We start from the raw sequence: 7258 nt of genomic DNA, 5'->3' as shown, positions 1-7258 counted from the left end.
CTCCCAAGGGCTCAGCTTTCTCCTGCTGCAGAGCGATGGGGACCGACTTGCTTGGGGCGAAGGGCGGCAGCAACAGCAGCACTCCCAATGCAACAGACGTGCCGGTTGCAGGACGTTGCCTTTCTTTCCAAAACTCACCTGCCGAGTGGCAAAGTTCCCCTCCCTTGCCAGATGGGACCGGTGAAGGCCCTTGCGTGGGATCAGCCTGCAAGAACCAGGCTGCGCTTAGAGAGCAGCCCCTCAGCAGAAAGGGCCACCAGTGAGCCAAACCAGAACGTGCTCCGGCCCTCACTGCTTTGGGACTGTTCAGCTGAGGGTTTCCAGGACTGACCGACGACTTGAGACTGGGGCAAAGCACTGCAGCGTGACAAACACGCCCAAAAACTGAAGTTCTCATTTGGCCAAGGCTGTATCACAGGCCTTCAGCTCAAAAGGAGGTGAACAAAGAGCACTGGCCCCTCCCCGGCCCGGGGACCCTCACCCGCCCTGGCCCCCCACCTCAGCCTGTACCAGCGTCCCCGGGAACAGCGTCCCCGGGAACAGCTTCCCCACCCCACGCTGCTACCATCGCCCCCAGTACCCGCATCCCCCACCCCACTATGAGCATCCCCCACAAGTACCTCCCGGGGACCCCCACAAAGGGACACCCCAGGGCTCTCTTATGAAAAATTTCATTCCCTAACTATTGCACCAATTTGTCTTGAGTATGAAATCGGATCGAGTTTCTTAAGATAGACAGATAGATAGAGATACGTCTAGCTGACATTGTACACTGCAGGGTCATGGTTCAGTCAGCATGACTAAAGGACCCCAGCTCATTGCAAGAAGGACAGTCCCCACCCTGAAGAAGAAAGGGTGCACTACCAGATCGTGCCAGCATCCCAGCCCCTCCGACACCTCTGTGAAACTCTCCCCTTATCTGGCACCAGGGGTAAGGAACTGCAGCGAGACCAGGGACATCTGGATCAAGAAAGAAGCAGACGGATGACGCCGCCACAGAATTAGAGTTGCTTTGCAAAACAGAAGCGTGTGTGTGTGGGTTAAGTAGCAATTGGTCAAATCACATTGGACCTGAACACCTGAAAGGTGTACGGACCCGTGTAAAACCGCATTTGGGGTGCCCCAGTTTGAACGGGACAGCTCATGCGCATGAATGCAAGAATTCCTCTTGTAATGCTGTACTTTGCATCCCAGCCTCTCTCCTCGACCAGCACGGGCCGGTTGCTGAATTTTCATGACAACTCCCCATCATGGCTTGTCGTGGTTTAACCCCAGCCAGCAAATAAACACCACACAGCCGCTGGCTCACCTCCCCCCCGCCACCCCGTGGGATGGGGGAGAGAATCGGGAGGGCACAAGTAGGAAAGTCCTGGGTTGAGATAAAAACAGTTTAATGACTGAAATAAAACGAAGTAGGACAGTAATAATAACAATGAGAACAACAACAATAACAGAATATACAAAGCAGGCAATGCACAATGCAACTGCTCACCGATCGCCGACCACGTGTCACGAACGGGACGCGAGCCCCCCCACACCCCTGGTTTTTATACTGAGCATGATGTCACATGGTATAGAATACCCCATTGGCCAGCTCCTGCCACCTCCCTAGAGGTTCCCCTGTACGTGGCAGGGCATGGGAGGCCGAAAAGAGAAACCATAAGTCTCTGTGGTGCAGGCACCACCCAGCAACAACCAAAGCATCAACAGGCCATCAACGCTCCTCTCACACCAAACCCAGAAGCCAGCACACCCCCTGGGAAGCTACTGGGAAGAAAGTTAACTCTGTCCCAGCCGGAAGCAGGACAGTCTAGAATGAGAGAAAGCCCACCCTGACTTGATTCGGTAGGAAGCCAGACAGAAAAGGAGCCTGGCAAAGAGAGCTGTTAAAGTAGCAGCTGAAAGGCAGTCAGTCCTGCATACAAGGTGGGAAAGTGTGGCTGGAGAGCCAGAGGCTCTGCTGCTAATGCGAGCCACAGGTAAGCAGCAGGTCCTCTTCAGAGAAGATGACATGCATTTGAGTCTTTCAGAAGGGCCTTTGTAATTGCTGATAACTGGGGCCCTGTGACAGTGATGGTAAGGTCGTCAGTCTGCAACTCTGCAGCAGTTAAAACTACCACTGAAACAGTTTTGTTGGAGGATGCTGTTCTGTGTGTTTTATTTTACGTACTCATTTCATTGAGCTAGAATTATTTCTTTGCTATTAGGTGATGGGGATCTTCTTGCGCTGATCTTCTCTTTCTGGAGCGCATCCTGGCATACTTTGTCATCCAGAGCTTTTCCCTCTGTTCCCGAGAGGAGCAATGATCGCAATGAGGAACGACTCCTGTGAGTAAGGACTTCAGCACTAGGCTTGGATTTTCTGAATCGCTGAAGACAAACATGGCAGGTGCTCCATCCCTGAGTTTTGATGTGCTTAAAATCTAGAGGGAATATGGGGGTGTTTCCTCCTCCTCTCCCCTTCGTCCTCCTCTTCCCCTTCCTCCTTTTCCTCTTGCCTCTTGCAGCCCCCTGTTCCCTCCTCCTCCTGTTTCCTCCTGTTGCTTCCTGTTGCATCCTCCTCTTCCTGTTGCCTCTTGTTTCTTTTGTCTCTTCCTCCTCCTTTTGTTTCTTCCTGTTGCCTCCTGTTGCCTCCGGTGCCTCCTCCTCCTGCTAATGCCTTTTGCTACTTGTTGCTGCCTCCTCCTCCTCCTCTTCCTCCTTCTCCTTCTCCTCTTCCTCTTCCTTCTGTTTCCTCCTGTTGCCTGTAAAAGTCACTGTCTAAGGAGGGAGGAAGGGACACTTAGCATAGAATTTCCAAGGGAATTTATTCTTTTATATTTCAGCAATGCGCATAGCGGTGCCCCAGCCTAATGCACGGAGGACCCCGATACAGAGGCAAGCAGGTTTATATATGTCACAGTACAGTTGTGTAGACCAATCAAATCACTCATGCTAAGGGGTGGGCTAATCCGTTACTATTGCTCGCGTATTCGGTATGTACTTGTCCCACGCAGGATCAGTACGTGCTTGTCTCGTGCAGGTGGTGCAGCCGTGTGGTGTGTTAATCCTCATTGGTCTAAACCCATGTCCCGGGCAGGTGGGGGGCTTATCCTGGATTCTGGCCGGTTGCAGTTCTGGCCGTGGTTACACGCCAGGTTTCACTGAAGGGCAAATCTTGTTGTTTTGCTGGTGGTATGGGGTTTGTCAGCTGGCAGGAGCTGGCTTGGGGTGGGTCTTCAGGTCACATCAACCCTGAAGTAAAAGCTATAGTGTCAGGGAGCGTTCTTTAGTCCATCAGGACCTCTTTACTTAATATAATACTTGGGAGTTATAGTATTACAAAGAGAAAGACATCGTTTAATACTCGCGTAAAAGACAACAAAAGTGAATAATCATGAGTTTTTGTGCCCATTGAGCAATATTAGGAAACCTTGACATTAGCCAATTTTAAAGCACCAAAAGTTTGGTCTTGTCCTACTTCCTGTAGGACTCGTAAATGAGTTTTAATTTGTTAAATATCTCCTTTAGGTTTTGATTTTGATTGACGTAAAAGTACCAGCTAGTATTAATTAGGGCACTGACTCCACCTTGTGCTGCTAACATGTAATCTTAAGGCCAATCTGTCCTGAATAACTATTTGTGAAGGCATATTTTTACGAATTAAGTGTTTCTGTGGTAGGATCAGTTTCTGCCATCTGGTCCTTTTTTACACGAGTGTGATGAATCCAGGAATCTCTACCCTCCTCCTTTAGTACAGAAAAAGACATCGGTAATACAAGAGAGGGTTCTTTCTATTTTGGAGACAAAACATTTTTCCATTCATGTACCTTCATCCCTACTTTACCCCCTGGAGAAAAGGTATGGGATGATCCCTCTAGTGGTATTGGCTGTGCCAATTGGGCCTGATTCTGATTTTGGTTTATAGTTTGTTGATTATTTAGGATATATTGTGTTACTTGTTCATCCCCGGCTAGCAGGCTTGTAAGAGTCCTTTTATTTGTTCTTTGTTCAAAATGTGTGTTCTCGCTGAGGTTATAAATCCTCTTTTTTTTTTCCAAATTTTCCTGTGGCATGGCACTCTCTGAAGGCGTATCACAAGTCTGTGGAGATGTTAACCGATTTACCTGTGCTCAGTTTACAGGCTTCAGTTCTGGCAATTAATTCGTCTGCTTGTGCACTTAGTCTGGGCTAATTAACACTTAGTCACTTATTAACACTTCACTTTCTGTAGTAACTGCACAAGCGCTCGCCGTCGACGTGCACCGTGTTCGCAATGGAGCAGCAGGACCCCGATTCGAGGGAGCAAGGTGAGAGCGAAGTATCCCTCCCCACAGCTCCCCATGGCTGGCAGAGGGGTTGTCGGGGCAGTCTGCATGTGGCCAAGATCGGTGGGAAGGCAGGAGCTCCCCAACTGCCCGGGGCAGGGTCCCTTCTCTCCTCAGCAAGCGGGGCCCAGGCTGGGCTGTGGGCATCTGTTGGGGCAGCCATGTGCCTGCCACGCTCCCTTCTTCTCCAAAGGTCCCAGCCCTGCCCTTCAGCCAGCTAGGCAGGGACAGAGCAGGGCCTTAGGTGCGATCCCGCAGGGTCGCTTCCCCCAGCCCCGCAGAGGTGCTCGTTCCCAGCGGCATTCGGTCTCTCTCCTCCAGCATGCATGCTGTGTCGCCGGGCAGAGGCTGACCCGGCTATCTGTGGGTGCGAAAGAGCGCAGAAAGGGCTCTGTGCCCACACGTATTGCCTGGTGAGTTCTCCCGGGGCTCCCTCCAGTCCCTTCCTTGCTGACCTAATGAGATCCTGGCCTTCTCTGCTCTGCAGTTTCTTGCCAGTGGGCTTTTTCTGCAAGAGAGCAGGAATGGGTTTCTCACTGAGGACACCAGACGCGCAATCCAGGAGGCAGCCCAGAAGGTGAGGACCCGGCAAGAGCAGGGAGGTTTGCACCAGGGAGCTCCGCCTGGACCCCAGGAAAGAAATCCCAGCCCTTGCACCAGCTCTGGGACAAACGCCTGCTCCCAGCTGCTCCACAGAGGCTCTGGCACAGGCAAAAGCCTCGTGCGCCAGGCAGATCTGCGGGACGTGAGCCAGCAGTGCCCACAGCCTGCACCCTGCCCGGAGCCATGGGGCCGGCCACGCAGGCCCTGAGCCTGCCGCGGAGGGGGGCTGCTGTGCTCTTTCCAGCTCTGCTTCGTTTGTGGTGAGACGGGTGCCGCCATCACCTGCCGGGAGAAGGGGTGCAACCGCAGCTTCCATCTCCCCTGCGCCTCACAGGGTGAATGTGTCACCCAATTCTTCGGGCTGTACAGGTAAGGGCTGCCGGCCCTTGTGCAGGAGCCTCCTTGTCTTCAAGCCCTCTCCTGCCAGCAAGTGAGGAACCCACAGGGACACTTCCCAGCAGCCTGCCACAGCCAGAGCCAGAGCCCGGACAGGGTCTGGGGCTCCTTCGCACCTCCTCTGCCCTCCTCGCCATCGCCGGGGAAGGACTCAGCACTTCTCACTTCACCTCACCCATCCCTTCTGTCTTCTCCCCAGGTCCTTCTGCTGGGAGCACCGTCCAGAGCAGGCAGTGCAGGCCAGTCCAGAGCAGAACAGCACCTGCATCATCTGCCTGGGCCTCGTGGAGGACAAAAAGTCCTACCGCACCATGGTGTGCCCAGCATGCCAACACGCCTGGTTCCACCGGAGCTGCGTCCAGAAACAGGCTATCCATGCCGGCATCCGCTTCCGCTGCTTGCATTGCCAAAGCAACGATCAGTTCGTGATGGAAATGCTCACCATGGGGATTCGAATCTCCAAGAGGTTGTTTTTTCTCTTCCCAACTCACAAGATGTCAGGCGCAAGCGCAGTGCCAGGCCAGGGACTGTCCAGGCCAGGGACTGCCCTCTGCTGTCCCCCAACTCTTGTCCTCTGCTTCACGGAGGAGCTGGAAACGGGGTGGGGGTGGAAGAGCAGGGACAGCCTGGATCTGCCTGAGGCTGGGGCAGCAGGGGCTCAACGCTTTCCCTTCCTTCTCCAGCAGACAGCCAGCACGGGAGAGCGACCAGGCCTTCGGACTGGTATATCAGAGGCACATCCGCTGCAATGCCAGCAAGTGCCTTTGTCCGGGAGGCAGGGAGCAGGCAGAGGAAGAGGGGTAAGTTGCCAAAGCAGCAGTCTAGGGCTCTGCACGGGATCTCTGTCTCCCCACGTGCTCGGGGGCCTAAGGGTTCTGCTGGGCAGTCCCTTGCTTGTGTCGCTTTGTCCTCACAACCAGCAACCCGTTTGCTTCCCCAGGTCTTGGCAACTGCTCCTGTGCAGCTCCTGTGCTGCCAAAGGCATCCACCAACGCTGCTCCTACTTGAGGAACAGCACAACCACCCGGGAGCGCGACTGCTGTGCTGGCCTGGGCACTGGTAAGAGGCAAAACACCTGGGTGCCCCTGCACTGGGGCCAGGGGCCAGGCTAGGCCTGGTAGCAAGGGCTTAGGGTAGGCTTGGCTCCAGGAGGGCTGCGGGCACCACCATGGCCTCTCCTGCCCCGGGGCTGGGTGGCCGTGCTGCTGACCTTCCTGCCTCCCCTCACAGTCTCCAGTGACAATTCAGAGCTTGCCAGCCCCAGCACCACCAGCCAGGCGGCATCGGGGCTGTCCCACGGCTCCCTGGTGTATGAGAGCAGCAGGCCCAGCACCATCACCCAGGCACCACTGGGGCCATCCTGCAGCTCCTCAGTGCCTGAGAGAAGCAGCCGCTCCAGCCATCCGGGGCCAGACCAGATCCGACACCGCTCACGGTTACAGCGGTGGGCGCAAAAGCCGTACAGCCGTCCTGGAGAACACCGCGGGCCCAGCTGTGTGCCAGCCCCAAGCGCTGAGCCCCGCAGCACTGCCTGGCAGATGACATCGGGGCTCTTACTTGGCGCTCTGTCACTCAAGAGGAGCAGCTCCAGCTCCGCCAGGCAGGTGGCATCAGGGCTGTCCCAAAGCACTCTGGTGCTTGAGAGCAGCAGCCGCTCCAGCCACCCTGGGCCAGACCGGCTCCGACACCCCTCACGGTTACAACGGCGGGCGCAAAAACCATACAGCCGTCCTGGAAGATGCTGCTGAGCAGTCATATGCTGGCCGCAAGTGCTGGCCCCCATCCCCCAGCACAATAAAATTAGCTGCTCATCTCATCTGCACTGGGAGATCCCACACTCATTTGTCGGTCATCCTCCTCTGCCTTTCTCTCGAGGGCAGCATTAGGAGATGGCACTTAGATCACTTGGCAAGGTCTCTAACTTTTCTTGGGTTCACCTTAGTTTCTGCTCT

The 7258-nt window shown here is 54.8% G+C and overlaps 1 pseudogene; it reads left to right on the top strand.

Annotated features, from left to right (window-relative positions):
* Nucleotides 1-4255: 4255 nt before the first annotated feature.
* On the top strand, nt 4256-6621 carry LOC142093463 (E3 ubiquitin-protein ligase PHF7-like; annotated as a pseudogene).
* Nucleotides 6622-7258: the final 637 nt, after the last annotated feature.

The sequence above is a fragment of the Calonectris borealis genome, chromosome 27, assembly GCF_964195595.1.
Source record: "Calonectris borealis chromosome 27, bCalBor7.hap1.2, whole genome shotgun sequence".
In the NCBI taxonomy this organism is placed as follows: Eukaryota; Metazoa; Chordata; class Aves; order Procellariiformes; family Procellariidae; genus Calonectris; species Calonectris borealis.
This window is presented reverse-complemented; position numbering and strand designations above follow the sequence as displayed.